Source organism: Miscanthus floridulus, chromosome 6 (assembly GCF_019320115.1).
Source record: "Miscanthus floridulus cultivar M001 chromosome 6, ASM1932011v1, whole genome shotgun sequence".
NCBI lineage: Eukaryota > Viridiplantae > Streptophyta > Magnoliopsida > Poales > Poaceae > Miscanthus > Miscanthus floridulus.
In genome coordinates this window covers 137,362,205-137,377,955 of record NC_089585.1, presented here as the reverse complement: position 1 = coordinate 137,377,955, position 15,751 = coordinate 137,362,205, and the positions used below count along the sequence as shown (strand labels likewise).

The 15,751-nt window shown below is 48.8% G+C and overlaps 1 pseudogene; it reads left to right on the top strand.

Annotated features, from left to right (window-relative positions):
• The first annotated feature begins 1,582 nt into the window (after window positions 1-1,582).
• LOC136457087 (putative disease resistance protein RGA1) lies at window positions 1,583-8,027 on the top strand (annotated as a pseudogene).
• Window positions 8,028-15,751: the final 7,724 nt, after the last annotated feature.

Genomic DNA, 15,751 nt, shown 5'->3' with positions numbered 1-15,751 from the left:
AGAGTTATTTAGAAGGTGATTGTTTTGAGGAACACTCAATTTTAATGAGGTGGTGTGTAGCATAAACCTATTGATCAAATTTTGTGAAAAAACTCTACTCCAGGAACCATTCCTCACCAATATTAGCATGTAAGGAATGGTACGGTGCATTCCTCGTTAATTATTAGCCTATAAGGTGGTGATGATAGATCAATAATTCATCGCACTCTACAAACCAAACAAAAGTTTCTTAAAAAAACAAACAAAAAAATAAGTGATAAGATGTACTATAGACTGCTTGTTCACTCAAACCATACACCAAATTACTAAATCATTACACCTTGGCTTATAGTAGATTTAGGCTCCATTCGGTTGGCCCGTTACGGACCGTTTCGCACCTGGAATGGTTCCAGCGTAATATAAATTTGTGAAGAAATCCTTCGAGCAATCATTCCCATGTAACCGAACGGAGCCTTAGTAATATTTTCGCTGCTGGCATGAACAGCGATGTAGAACCACTTGGTTATAAGGTTAGGTGCAATACTACAACAAGAAAGACGATGCATCGGGAGTACGCCGTTGGCAAGCTGCAGTAGTTAGGAGGCATCTCTCCGAGAAAAATAGCAATTGCATGAGAGCCATCAGGCTGAAGAGAAAGACAACGAGCAAATAACGAATGCCCATTATTAGGCTTCCTTTCCAACCTCGACTTTTTTTCAAAGTTAATAATGACGGCTTGGAGTTTATTTATCATTTTTGAATAAAATAACTCCCATAACAAGACACTTGACGTGTGCATGTCAATCCTCGCCTCCTTGTCCTCGGTGTCCCTACCGGGGGCCCAGGCTCGACCAGAATCCGGCTTCGGCTTCGGTTTCGGTTTCGGGGTCACCTTCGGAGTCGTCGCCTCGTCGAACGCCAAAGTTTTCCTCGAGCAGATTTAAACCGAGTGGGCCCGTTATTGGTTGGCAGTAGCAATCATTCGCAGTCCGTCAACAACTCTACTGTTTTTCTGTGACGACTGAGACGCTGGAAAGGACATTTGCAGCAATGGCGATGTGCGGTGGACGTGGACGCGGTGCCGGCCTTGTCGTTTGTGATGTGTGCTGGTATCAACGCGTCCCCGTGACGTGGTGCGGTCGGCACACAGTTTAAATTCATGTAGACTTTTATTTTCACAGTTAAAATTTAGTCCTTATCACACTATATATTTAAACACCTACATAGAGTATTAAATATAAACTAAAAAATAATTAATTATATAGATTCAGACTAATTTATCAGACAAACTTATTAAACCTAATTAGTCTATAATTTAACAATGTTGTGCTATAGTAAATATATGCTAATAACAAATTAATTAGGTTTACTAAATTCGTCTCGTGGATTATTGATGACTTCTGTAACTTGCTTTTAGTGATTTTCACCGTGGGGATATATTTTCAATAATTAATCTTGTAGGTCATAGACATTCGTGTGGCATGATAATGGGACTATGATATGCCCGTTATCTACCAGGCTTGTGTGGCTTCAGTGATTTTCAGAAGAACGTTCGAGGTGTATAAGTTGTAACCTCCTGAGATGTGCGTATGCGGTGGTGTAAATAAAATACGGATACTATTACACTCAGGCTTAAAAAAAAAAGTCACCTCCCTTTCCCTGTTTTTCTGTCTCGTCTCTTCTCCGATCGAGATCCACATCTGCCACCACCCAGCCCGCGACGACCTCCGGCGGCTATCAGTATCAGGACAAGCTACGCTGCTCCTGCTCCGCCCACGCTCTACACCTCGGCTGCGGCGAGCCGGCGACCACGTCGATCTCCGCCGCCAAAGAGCCCAAGACGACGCTTGGGCCGCCTTCACCAAGCTCCCTGTCTTGGCTGCGGCAGCAAACGCGGTAGACCCCGTTGAGCTCCTGATCTACGTCGTTGCTAGGACTAGGAGGACCACCAGCACGTCAGCACGCTACGGTGCGTACCTTACTGATAGCTCATTCTCTCTCCGGCTGATCCATCTGTACTTGCTCTGGTTCTGAATTGAAGTTTCTCAGCTTACATCCTCATCCTCATCCTCACCGTGCTACTGCAAAACAGGGTATCTTCGAATTTGGAGTATCTAGCAGCTCTTGGATCCTCTTCGATGTTCGATCTGATCTGAGGAGGCTCTTGGCTCCAAGAGTTGACTGCCTGACTTGTTCAGACAAGTCTCATGTCCTGACACCGAAGTACTGAACCACTGAAGAGAAACAAGACTTCGGTGGTACAACTGCTGAACACATCGACCACCGTTCATCTGCTCTGTCTGTGCTCTCTCGGACGCAACGCAACTTGTTGCCGCCTGTGCGCAAGAGATCAGCAGAGGCCTGTAGCCATGACCGGGGGAGCGGAGATGATAGCGGGAGCCATTGTGAAGCCTGTCGCCGGCAAGCTCAGCCAAACCGCGTGGGAGAGGATGGGGGGTGTGCTCTGGAGCTTCAAGAAGGATGTCCAGGACATGGCAGACACAATGGTGACCCTGCAGGTTAAGCTTAGCTACGCCGACGAGCGCTCCCGAGGGAGAGGGACTGACGACGATGCATTGGCACAACATTGGCTCAAGAAGTACAAGTCTGTTGCCTACGACATCGAAGATGCGATGGATGAGCTGGAGGCTAATGCAACTATATGGAAAAGGAGCCCAAGCAAGGTACGTTTGTATGACAGAGTCCTCACACGAGTATATAAGCATGGCCTCTCATAGATTTATTTCATTTTAGAAATCCATAGAATAAAAATGTTACTTCTCCAGGTTACAGAAATGTGCCAACTGACCACTTTTTAAATCATTCACGCCCTTTCATGGATAGGAGGTTGTGATTGTTTTCACTTTTGACTAACTAAGAAAAGATTGACTACAGGTTAAATTGGTCTTTTCATCTATCAATCCACTCGTTGTGCGTATCACCATGTCAAATAAGATGAGAAGTATCAGGCTGCAGTTAGATAAGATTGCTGAGGATGTGAAGAAATTTGATTTCCTCCCTTCACCCGTGTCGTCAACAGAGCAAGCTAATAATGAAACGGGGAGAGAAACGTATATCGGTAGCAGAGATGATGTTCAGATGGTGGGAAGGGAAAGAGAGAAGAAACATATCCTCGAGGTGTTGCAAAAAGAAGGGGATCGAGAATGCTCTATCATTCCCATTGTTGGCCTTGGTGGAATAGGTAAAACAACTATTGCAAAATTTGTTTACACTCTTAAGGAAACAAATGAGTTTCACTTTGATCTAAAAGCATGGGTCTATGTCTCAATGGACTTCAAACTACGGAAAGTTATAGTTGATATTATCTCTCAGCTAGATGGTCGCATTCCTGCTAAAGACACTACTCTGCATCATCTAAAATCTCAGCTTGATCACATACTCTATGGCAAGGTCTATCTTATTGTCTTAGATGATTTATGGGAGGAAAGGGTACGTACTTTGGAGGAGCTGGTGGACATGTTACAATCTGGAAAGAAAGGCAGCAAGATAGTAGTAACCACTCGTAGTGAGGAGGTTGCTAAAACATTATCAGTTGTGGGAGCTTCATATTTTAATATTGTTGATTCAATCAAACTAAAAGGTTTATCAGATGATGAGTGCTGGTCTATGTTGAGGCCTCAGAATTTAGGAGATGATCAGATTATCGACTTTGTAGACACTGGAAAAGAAATAGCGAAACAGTGCAATGGAGTACCTCTAGTTGCTAAGGCTCTAGGTTATGTGATGCGGAAGAATTGTACAAGAGAAGCATGGCTTGAAATCAAGTCCAGTAATATAATGGATATAAAGGATGATGACAAGGGAATTTTGAATGGCCTGCTAAGAAGCTATCACCACATGCCTCCACAACTTAAACTTTGTTTTATGTATTGCTCTATCTTTCCTAAGGGCCATGATATAGATCACGACAGCTTGATCCAGCAATGGATTGCTTTAGGGTTTATTCAAGGGAGTGACGGGCAACTACTTCAACAGATTGGTACCGAATATATTAAAGAATTCTCGGGGATGTCCTTCCTTAATATCTTGACTTATCCCACAGTAAGTGAAATAATCCTTAACTGATTATATTTATGAAATCAAAATTTTCGGTATTAAAGATCTGAACTATACTCTCTTTCCTTTTGCAAGGTATCTTCTGCAAGGATATTCAAACCCACACTCAAACTTCGCATGCATGATATGGTGCACGATCTTGCAAGACATGTTGCTGTTGATGAATTCTCATACACAAATGGTGCAACAAACTTTAGTGCTAAGAAGGACAAGTTGAATAGCCACTATCATTTAATGATAAATCAAAATGAGACATCATTGGACTACACATCTTTTCTAAAAAAGGTCAGGGCCCTACATTTTAGGGGTTGTGATAGAATGGATCTCCCTAAGCAATCATTCTCACAGATGTTATGTTTGAGAGTTTTGGATTTGAGTGGATGTCATTTATCAGATCTTCCAAGTTCAGTTTATAAACTAAAGCTATTAAGGTTTCTAGATGCTTCCACCGTTCCTATCTCAAATTTATCAAAATCCTTGAACCATCTGCTGAACCTGCAAACCTTGATACTTGCAAATAGTTCCCTAAAGACATTGCCTGCAAACATTGGTTGTCTTCAAAAGTTGCAATACTTCGACCTATCAGGATGTATCAACCTTTGTGAGCTTCCCACTTCATTCGGGAACCTAAGTGCTCTGCTCTTCCTAAACTTGGCAAGTTGCCATGAACTGCATACACTTCCAGAATCCTTTGGCAAATTGCATAGGCTTCAATTTTTGAACCTATCAAATTGCTACAAACTCCACTTGCTACCAGAATCTTGTTGCCAACTTCATGGTCTGGCGCATCTTGATCTATCCGATTGCCATAACCTTGAAAAGCTCCCAGATTGCATTGATCAACTCTCTAAGCTTGAGTATTTGAACATGACAAGCTGCTCCAAGGTTCAAATGCTGCCTGATTCTCTATGCAAACTCACAATGTTAAAGCATCTTGATTTGTCATTTTGTGTTAAGCTAGAGCATCTCCCTTCTTATATTGGGGATTTAAAACTTCAAAGTGTGGCTCTTGAAGGATGCTTTTTCCTTGGTGACTTGCCAGATAGCATTTTTTCCATGTCTACACTTGTATATGTCCAAAGAACATTCTTTTCAATTGATATACAATCTCAAGTTGATGAACTAATGGAGAAACTAAACCTCAGAGAGTTAACCCGAACATAGAATTTATGGAGGAAGTGGTGATTTATGGGGCCAGATTGTGGAACTTGAGAAGGCACCCTGCCATGATTTGGATATAGAAGGTCTTGAGAATGTCAAGCATTTGGAAGGGGCAGAACAAGCTAAAATATCAAACAACTCAAGTCTTACGTTGTTGAGTCTCATATGGGAACATGATAAAGGTAGTTTGGTGGGGCATGCGGATGCAATGGCTGACAAGCCGGTACTGGAGAAAGCTCGTGCCTCCTAGAAGTCTCGAAGTCCTTGGTCTTTCTGGTTATATGAGCTCAGACTTCCCTAGTTGGATGTTAGACATTCCTTCCTACCTACCTCATCTTACCAGCATCGTTCTTTCCGAACTGAAAAGGGTGCAGCCGGCTCCCTCCACTTGGGCGCCTGCCAAACCTGAGAGGCATTGGCCTTGTTTGACATGCCCGATCTCAAGTGTGTTGACAGAGAATTTTATGGGGACTATGGAAGCTGCCAGAAGCTAAGAATGATTGTTTTGAATGAAATGGACAACTTGGAATCGTGGTGGACAACGAGATCATCTACTGAAGAAGGCGAGTTCTTAATCCCTAATTTGCATTTGTTGGCTGCTATGGATTGCCCAAAGCTGAAGTTCATGCCTTACCCCCCAAGGAGCATGGTGTGGGATGCTAGAGAACTGCGAGCACGTGCTGCCAGAACATGGGTTTGGGAACCTCTCATCTAGTACCTCTCCATTTTACCTTGGGATTGGAGACACATCTCTTTCCTCTGAAGGGTGGCGTCGGACGACCCAGCACCTCTCTTCAATCGAGGGTCTAGAACTTGACTGCCATCACCGAGCTTAGAACCTTACCAGAGGCTATTCGATGCTTCAAGGTCCCTCCGGAAACTCGAGATAGAGAATTGTGCCGGACTTTAGAGACACTGCCGGAATGGCTGGGAGAACTCGACTTCATTGAGAGAAATTGGCATCGAGAAGTGTCCTAAAGCTGTCTTCGCTGCCGGAAAGCATACGTGGCCTTACTGAGTTGAAGAAACTACGGATAATTGACTGCCCAGCACTGTTAGAGAAGTGCCAAGGAGAGGACAAGCACAAAATCGCTCATATTCCAGAGATCACATCCGTGTAGCTGATGGTTTCCCACATCATTAACTGCGTGTCAAGATGTAGCATGGTAAGATCCTTCTCACTGATGTCTTCTTTTATATACACTGCCGGTACGTTTTTTGTTTAATTTCTATGACTTGTCTACTGCAGGTACGTTGGCTGTTGGCTAGCCGTATCTATCTGAAGAAAGTGAACGGTGGATAAAGTCGTATTTGGTCTAGCGATGTCGTCGTTGAACAGCATACAGAGAGCTAGCTCCATTCCCCGCAGGTGAGTTCATTCGATCAGCTCATCACTCAACTACATCTCCTACTAGTCCAGCTACTTGGAAGGAATAATACTGATCAACGGGGCCATGTTTAATTTGCAGCCCACGCTGTTACTTTGTATATAATAATCTCACGTACGGCGGCGTCAGCATGCCTGCCGGCACAACGGCGGCGCGGGTTGAAGCTAATTTCCAAGCGTGGCCGTGCATGCAGTCAGGCAGTCGCAGCACCAGCCCTGGCTCACCGTAATTTCGATTGACCAGTTTGTAGTTGCATAAATGGTGAGAGCGATAAGATGTATGTATATATATATATATATATATATATATATATATATATATATATATATATATATATATATATATATATATATATATATATATATATATATATATATAGGTCGAGAAGAATTGAGATAATCGCTGGTCTGATTTTGATCTGGCTGTGTTGTTTTCATTTGGCAATTTGTTGAGCTACCTGCATGCCCGAATAAGTTTTACGTACTACTATGAGTTGTAGTGTGAAGAAATTGTGTCGAAGGGGCAGGACACGGCGTTGCTTGTACGGCGGCATCGGAAGAGGCAGGACAGGAACCCTTTCCCACATCAACTGCCTGCAAAGATCTAGTATGCACGCATGGTGAGATACTTCCATCTAGTGTACTGTTTATTTTCTGTAGCTAGCGGCTAATAACATACTAATGCCTGATTTCCTTTTAATTTGGGGGGCTTGTCAACTGCAGGTTGGTATAGTAGCTGTATATAGCAAGATGTTTGCTTCGGCAGGGTAAGCTAAGCCTTGCCAAACTCTAAATTAAAGACGATGAATGATGGATAAATAGACTGCTTACAATCTAATTTTATTTCATTATTATCTAAAAAAAACTAATTTTATTTCGTGTAACAATTGAGATGCAGTGATGCAGAGAGGCGAGGGCTAAGGCGTGTAGGCGGGTTCTGTCCAGGTGAATTAGTTTGTGTCTCACCCAGCTACTCCACTACAGCAGCTGGTGAGTTCAGTTCGGGCTTGATCATTTAGCTCAGTCAAGTAGCACTGCTACTACTTGGTATGCTGATCATCAATAACCATGCCATGTCTTGCAGTGTGCGTCACCGTGCTCAGCATGCGGATGCCGGCAAGGCGTCATCCACTCATCCTGATGGAACCTAGTAGAAGACTCGGAGGGGTGGACGGTCCACACTAGTTTGCAGAAATACAAAATGCAATCCAGTTGCCAGGATGCAATGCAAGATGTGCCGTGTGCTGTTTTCCGCGTGTTGCTTTGGCAAAGGAGCCTGGATAGGATAGGTTTCAATGTACTTTTTGCTTTCAATGTGTGAGCAAGATCCCTGAACCTTCCTGCTCTATAGCTGAAATTAACTACAGCCTTCCAAACTTGGTACCAGAACAAGTGAATGCATCATGTGTATAGTGTTTAAAAATTGTCCAGTTTAACTCTTCTTTGTTAACTTTTTCTTGCCTGCGGGGAAACTGGATTGGCACTTGGGAGGAAAGGAAGTAAGGAAACCTTATGGCTGGAGTTTGATTTTGACCCGGGTAATGTTAGAAGATGGGCCTTGAGCCCACCAGGGAAGTGGCCATTCTAAGCTTTGTAATGAAAGCCCAAGCCCAAACCCAAGCCTGGGCAGCAAAGCAAGCCGAAACCCGAGCGGACGGACAAGACCCGACTCCGCTCCTCGCCGGCGGTGGGTGGGGGCGTAGGACGCTGCGGCTAAGCCTAACCGAGCGACGGCGAGCGTGGGAGCGATGCCAATGCCATCGACCGCGCGGCCGACGCCTCCTAGGAGCTCGACCTTGCGCTCCTCCCTTCTCCCCTCAGTGGGAGTAATCCGCTTTCACCGGTCTGTAGCCGGAGGTGGGAGGATCATGGGGCGGGAACTCGGTCAGCCGATGCCGTCGGTGGAGAGGCGGTTGCGGCGCGGGAGGCAGATGGAAGTTCTTCACCGGCTCGCTGCTTCTTCGCAGGAGGCGAACGCCGTGGTTGTGGTTGTATGGGGGCCCGGGCAGGGGCAGGAGCCCTTTGGTGGCGGAGGTCGCTTCTGTTGCTAAAATTGATCTTGCGGCGTGGAGCTGAGGATACAATGAAACTGCAGCGGCTCGTCGTACGTTGCCGATGCGGAAGGTATGCGGCGAGCAAGCCTCTTGGGCATTCTTTCTAAGATCCTAACACTGTAACACGGAGGCATGGCACCCATCCTACGCCCCTCCCTCCTCCAGACTGATAGTCTGAATTCACGAATTGAAACACCAAATCATTTTCCAGATGTGCATTCAGTACAACAGCATTTGCCCTCGTCAATGAAGATTGTTAGGATGTAAAGTCTTACATGTTCTTTACGCTACCTTGTCAGATAAAATCTGCCCATCCCTTATGAGCATGTTTTTTCTGGATATTGCTAAACTAGATATCGATGTTGCATGTGTTTGCTGGCTATACACGCATGTTTCAAGCGTATATTTCAAGTGTTTTATCTGTTTCAGACGTATGTTGCAAGTGTTTTATCTGAATATTTTAAAAGTAGATCTGGGAGAGCATATGTTTCATCTGCCGCAACAGCCCTGCTGCTGCTACTGGGGGCGCCGTTGTGGGTCACCATACGGATGCCTGAGGCCGTCCGCGGCACACATCCACAAGCAGGGCAGGTGACTAGGGACCCATGTGGGGCCTGGGGATGGGCGCAGGGCGCGGGATGGCTGCTGTGGTGTGGCATGCAGACGCGGGGGCACAGATAGGATGCGGACTCGTGTCGTGAGATGCGGTGCGGGATAATACGGGAGGCTACGTCCGCACATCCGGGCGCTAGCCGCAATAGGCCAATAGTTAGGGGTTTAGGAGGGCTTTTCCCCCCTTTCCTTTCTTCCACAAACCGCATGGCAGCCAAGACGAAAAGATGGGCCAGTGGTCTGGCCCGGCCACACCATGCGACGGCATGAGTCGGACGGAAGAACACTAGAGCTGAGCTGTGGCCTGTGGCCTGTTGGTGTGGGGTAACACAGCGGAGGCCATCTAGCCGACGGCGACATGCGTCCGGCGACATCACCAGATCCACGGTCGTACCTGCCCCCAGCTTCTCCTCTCCCACGCCGACCGTGAGGACGACTCCGCACCCACGGACGCCTTCTTCTCTGTCTCTAACTCTAGGAGCTGCTGCATCCAGGGAGGGAAACGCGCCCAGTTTGCCGGGCACCAACACGGCCTGCCGCCACGTCGCTGGCATCTTCTTTACCGGTGCACGAAATCCCTCCTCTCCTTTCCTATCAATCTATTCCCTCTCCCCCCGCTCTGCATATTGGAGATTCTGTCTGTGCGGATTGAAGGGTAGTTGATTCTGAAAACTCTCGCTGCTAGTTGGGGTTGGGGACACCTGATGTTATAAGCATGACGCATGGGCCTTCCGACAACGATCGGTCCAGCCTACTTCTTGTAGTCGCGGCTACTTCATAGCTGGGCTTCATGTGGATGGACTTGCTAGTGGCTAGTGTATATTTCCTGCATATCAATTAGATTAAAAATTATCTCAAGCATTTGTAGATTATGTTTTCTTCTTAAACGTTTTCTTCACTGGATTGGATGCTATAGTATGCTAGCTTTGGATCTGTTACTGTCCACATTTTATTAAGATGCTAAGTATCCAACTCAAGTGAACTTTGCTGCCGGGGTGAAAATGGTGTATAGATTCTTCGGTGAGCAAAATGAAACTGTATGGAGTCTGCCCACCGCACGGACTAGTAGAGAAATAATTAAATAGTGATAGATAAGCCCAGTGCTAAAGCACTTATATCTTACTTTTCCTATACTTTTTTTTGCTTCCAAGCCTAGTGTTAGGAATATGCTCAACATTCCACTTTAGTGGTTAGAATATGTTGTAGCAAGTGCAAGTCCCCTTACCTATAAAGGGCAAGGGAGTCATATTGTAAAAAAACAAGCCATTGTATTTCATTTCAATCCAAGCGGCCAAGGGCCAAACTGCCCTCTGGTAGTTCCCAAATCTGAATCTGAGATCTATTTAGGCCAATAATTGGTATCAGAGCCTTAAGGTTCTACTGAGCGAGCGCCATGTCCACCAAGAGCCAAATCGCTAGAGCGCGCGCTGCCGCCAGTGCGGTGATCAACCCCGGTGCTGATGCAGCGGGAGTCGGAGCCAGAGACCACACGATGCGCCTTGCTACCGCAGAGGCAGCAGCAGTAGGCCGCGGTGGCTGCTGCTGCAGCGCTAGCGCGCCGAGATAGAGTGAGAGGAGCCAGAGCCAGCAGGGAGGAGGATCGCGCAGTCCGATCGGGCGCTGCCGCCAGTCGTCGTCACTAGAGCGACGCTGTGGTCGCCGCGGGCGCTCCCCGGTGCTGCAGACGGTCTATCGTGACTCCGGAGCGAGAACACCATGGCCGATGCTCACCAAGTCGAACTACCACGAGCGGAGCCTGCTGATGAAGGTCAAGCTGTAGGCTCGGCGGCTGTGGAAGGCGGTACACATCGGCTGGCGTCAGCTACGACGATGATCACCGGGCGCTAGAGGTCCTATGCATCGCCGTCCCCACCGAGCTCGGCGCCTCTCTCGCCATCAAGGCCACGCTCGTCGGTGGAGATCGCGTGCATCGGGAGACATTGCAGCGCCTCCGAGGGGAGTGAGAAGGCCTTGGCCTTTTAGCCATGTGAGCAAGTCGAGGACTTTGCCCTTCGCTTGATAAACCTGATGGAGTAGATGGCGCACAACAGGCGACATCGACCTCATGGAGGAGCAAGCGATGGAGAAATTCCTCCGCTACATGCCGAAGAAGTACGCACAGATCGTCATGTCGATCGAGACTCTCCTCGACTTCGAGCAGCTCACTGTCGAGGACAGTGACCAGGAGGCTCAAGGCGGTGCAGGACCACTGAAGAGGGACCTCACGCTGAGATGGTCAGTCATTGGAGGCAAGCTACTGTACACGATGGAGTAGTGGCACACCTTCGAGAAGAAGAAGAAGAGGAAGGATCCAGACTATCCAATTCCTCCAAGGAGCGTCGCCTGACAACCATGTGGCAGGCAAGAAGAAGAAGGAGCAGGTTGGGCCTCAGGGCTCAGGCAGGCACTGATGGCGGCGCTGCTAACGAGCGCAAGGTGACCCGAGATGACACCTACAACAATTGCGGCAAGTCGGGCCACTAGACCAAGGACAGTCGCCTTCCTCCATGCCGTGGTGGGCAGGCTCATGTCGCGCAAGCAGGGGAGGAGGATGCTGCTCTGCTCCTAGTGCATTGGTGCGTCGAGCCATAGCAAGAAGCAAGGGAGGGGGTGAAAGGTCCAAGCTTTCCCATTTCCATGTTGGCCGGCTCCTCACATCTCCACCTCGACTGAACCACGCGCCCATGTCTTCCTCGGCAAAGGCACCGAACAATGACAAGATCAATGACTAGTACCTCGACACCGGTGCCACGCACCACATCACTAGTCAACATGAGTTTTCTCCGACCTAGACTCCGGTGTGAAGGGCTCTGTCAAGTTCGGTGATGCCTCCACCATCGATATCAAGGGAGTCGGCTCGATCATCTTCAAGGCCAAGATGGGGGAGCACCACCTCCTCACCGGCATGTACTACATCCCAGCCTTGAGGAACTCCATCCTCAGTGTCGGGCAGCTAGATGAGAATGGCTCACTGGGTGGAGATCGAGGACGGCATGCTGCGCATCTGGGATAGAAGCCACCAACTTCATGCCAAGGTGAATCGAGGAAGCAACTGCCTTTACATGCTTCATGTGCAGGTGGCTCACCCCCTTTGCCTTGCTGTGTGCCTGAGAGGATGAGGCATGGCGCTAGGCACAAGCGTTTCAGGCATTTTCACTTTGAGGCCCCAAAATAGCTCGACAAGGAGGAGATGGTCCACGGCATGCCCTACGTCGACCACATCGAGCTGCTCTACGACACCTGTGTGGTGACCATGCTAAAGCGCCGGACCCTTCCCGCGTTCAAGCCTCCTATCACGCCACCGAGTAGCTCAAGCTGGTGCACGGCAACCTCTATGGTCCGGTGTCACCGACCACTTCTAGAGGTCGGCGCTACTTCCTATTGCTTGTCAACTGACGCCACATGCTACATGTGGGCCATGCTGCTCGATTCCAAGGCGATAGTTGTAGGAGCCATAAAGCGCCATCAGGCAACCACGGAGAAGGAGTGTGGCCGCAAACTCTGGGTGCTCCTGTACGGATAATGGTGGGGAGCTCACGACTAGCTGAGTTCACTGGCATATTGTACTGACGAGGGGATTCAGCGCCACTACTCCACACCCTACTCACCTGTAGCAGAACGACATGGTCGAATGCCGCAATTAGACGGTGGTGGCAGCGGCACTGTGTCCTTCTCAAGCAGCGTGGTATGTCGGCGGTCTACTAGGGGAAGGCTGTGATGACCTCCGTACACCTGCTCAACCGCTCGTTGGCTAGTGCTCTTGACGGCAAGACGCTGTATGAGGCCTAGCATGAGCGTAAGCCAGCGGTCAGCTACCTACGCGTCTTCGACTGCCTCGCCTTCATCAAGGAGCTAAACCATGTCGGCAAGCTCAACCATTGCAACTCACCAGGGGTCTTCATCGGCTACGCAGAGGGGGCTAAGGCCTACTGCATGCTCGACTTGGTGACATAGCACGTGCACGTGGCGCACGATGTTGTGTTCAATGAAGGATGCGGCTGAGCATGGGACAAAGCATGTGGACGACGGGTCGGCGATCGCGCTCCGCTGACTTCACCACCGAGTATGCATGGGTGGGCGGTGCTGAGGGAGCACAAGGTGCATTCTCATTGATGTCTGGGTCTTCATCACCAGCACTGACCTCTTCATCAGCTTTGCCGTGTTTCCCATCACCAAATCTAGGGTAGCTCGGCAGCCCATCGGCCATGCTCGGCAGCCCATCGGTCAGTGCTCGGTAGCCCATCGGCGGTGGTCGGTAGCAGCTCCGACCTCTCCAGCACTATAGCCGACCACTCTAACACACCAGCCGACCTCCTCGGCATCTTCTACCTCGCTCGCTGTGACACCAGCGCACGTAGGGCAGGCCGAGGGGTCGAGTACGCGATGCCACTGGAGGATGATGAAGACCGCTAGGGCACCTACAACGACGATGAGCCCCTCTAGTACTACATGGTGGCAAACATCTTTGGAGAGTAGTCTCCACCGGACTAGCCCAAGAGGCTCTTCACTCAGCTACATCTGACGTTCGCCGGTGAGCCGACCACTTATGCTGAGGCATAGGGTGATCCAGCGTGGCGGGTGCCGATGGAGCAGGAGCTCAAGTCCTGTCGAGTAGAACCGCACCTAGGATCTAGTGCCACTGTCGGATGGCCACCGACCCATCACCCTGAAGTGGGTGTTCAAGCTCAAGAAGGACGAGTTGGGTGCAGTGATCAAGCACAAGGCGCAGATGGTAGCACGCGGCTTTGTCCAGCAGGAGGGGATCGACTATGTTGATGCATTCGCCCCCATGGTGCGCATGGAGTTAGTCCATGTCCTCCTGGTGCTGGCGGCTCAAGAGGGGTAGCAAGTCCACTACATGGATGTGAAGTCCACCTTCCTCAACGGCGAACCTCAAGGAGGAGGTCTACGTGTGCCAACCACGTGGCTATGCCATCGCCGGAGAAGAGAGAAAGGTGTACCGCCTACGCAAGGTACTCTATGGCCTGCGCCTAGGCACCACGCGCCTAGAACACAAAGCTCGACACCACACTCAAGAAGATGGACTTCAAGCAGAGTGCGCATGAGGCGACGGTGTATCGGCGGGGTAGCGGACGCAATGTTTTACTGGTCGACGTCTACGTCGATGACCTCATCATCACCAACGCTGAAGAGCGGAAGGTGGAGGTGTTCAAGCCGTAGATGAAGAAGGCATTCGACATGAGTGACCTCGGCCTCCTCTGCTTCTACCTCAGCGTCGAAGTGCGCCAAGACGCTAGCAGGATCACCCTTCGCTAAACCCACTACGCCAAGCGCATCCTCGAGCTCGACAGCATGATAGGCTATAATTTGGCCCACACCCCGATGGAGGAGAAGCTCAAGCTGAGTTAGGAGAGCACAGCGGAGAAGGTCGATCCAACACATTACCGGTGGCTGATTGGGAGCTTGCGCTACCTGGTCCATACCTAGCCGAACATTGCGTTCGTCATCGGGTACATGAGCTGGTTCAAGGAGCGACCAATGATGGAGCATCTGCAGGTCATCAAGCGAATCTTGCACTATGTGGCGGGCAACCTTGACTACGGTCGCCACTACGGAAGGGCCCCTGACATGGCGCGGCTCATCGACTACTGCAACAGTGACCTCGCCGGCGATGTGGATATCAGTAAGAGCACAACCGGGATGATGTTCTTCCTTGGTGATTGCTTGGTCAGCTAGCAGTCCCTCAAGCAGAAGGTGGTAGCCCTCTCATGCTGTGAAGCGGAGTACATCGCCACCACCACTACAGCAACTCAGGCACTATGGCTGTCAAGGATGCTGATAGAGCTCCTTGGCAGAAAGGTGGATGTGGTTGAGTTGAAGGTGGACAGCAAGTCTGCTCTAGCTCTAACCAAGAACCCTGTCTTCCATGAGAGAAGCAAGCACATCCGCATCAAGTACCACATCATCAGAGATTGCTTGGAGGATGGGAGCATCAAGGACAGCCACATTGCCACTACTGATTAGCTTGGCTGACATTCTTACCATGTCCCTGGGGAAGTCCAAGTTCTAGGAGATGAGGGAGAGGATTGGGCTACAACAGATCACCTCCAGTGCTTGGCACAAGGCTTAGAGGAGAATTGATAGATAAGCCTAGTGCGAAAACACTTATATCTTACTTTTCCTGTACTTTTACTTTACTTGGCTTCCAAGCCTAGTGTTAGAAATATGATCAGCATCTACTTTAGTAGTTAGAATATACCATAGCAAGTGGGAGTCCCCTTTGCCTATAAAGGGCAAGGGAGTGTCATTGTAAAAAATAAGCCATTGCATTTCATTTCAATCCAAGCGGCCAAGGGCCAAGTCGCCCTCTGGTAGTTCTCAAATCTGAATCTGAGATCTATATGGGCCACAAATAGTCACAATTATGGGGTACTGCTGATCCTTTTCTGTTTAGTGGAAGATACATATAAGAATAGAAGTTTTTTTGCCCGAATAACAATAGAAGGTTTCAAGTATGGGG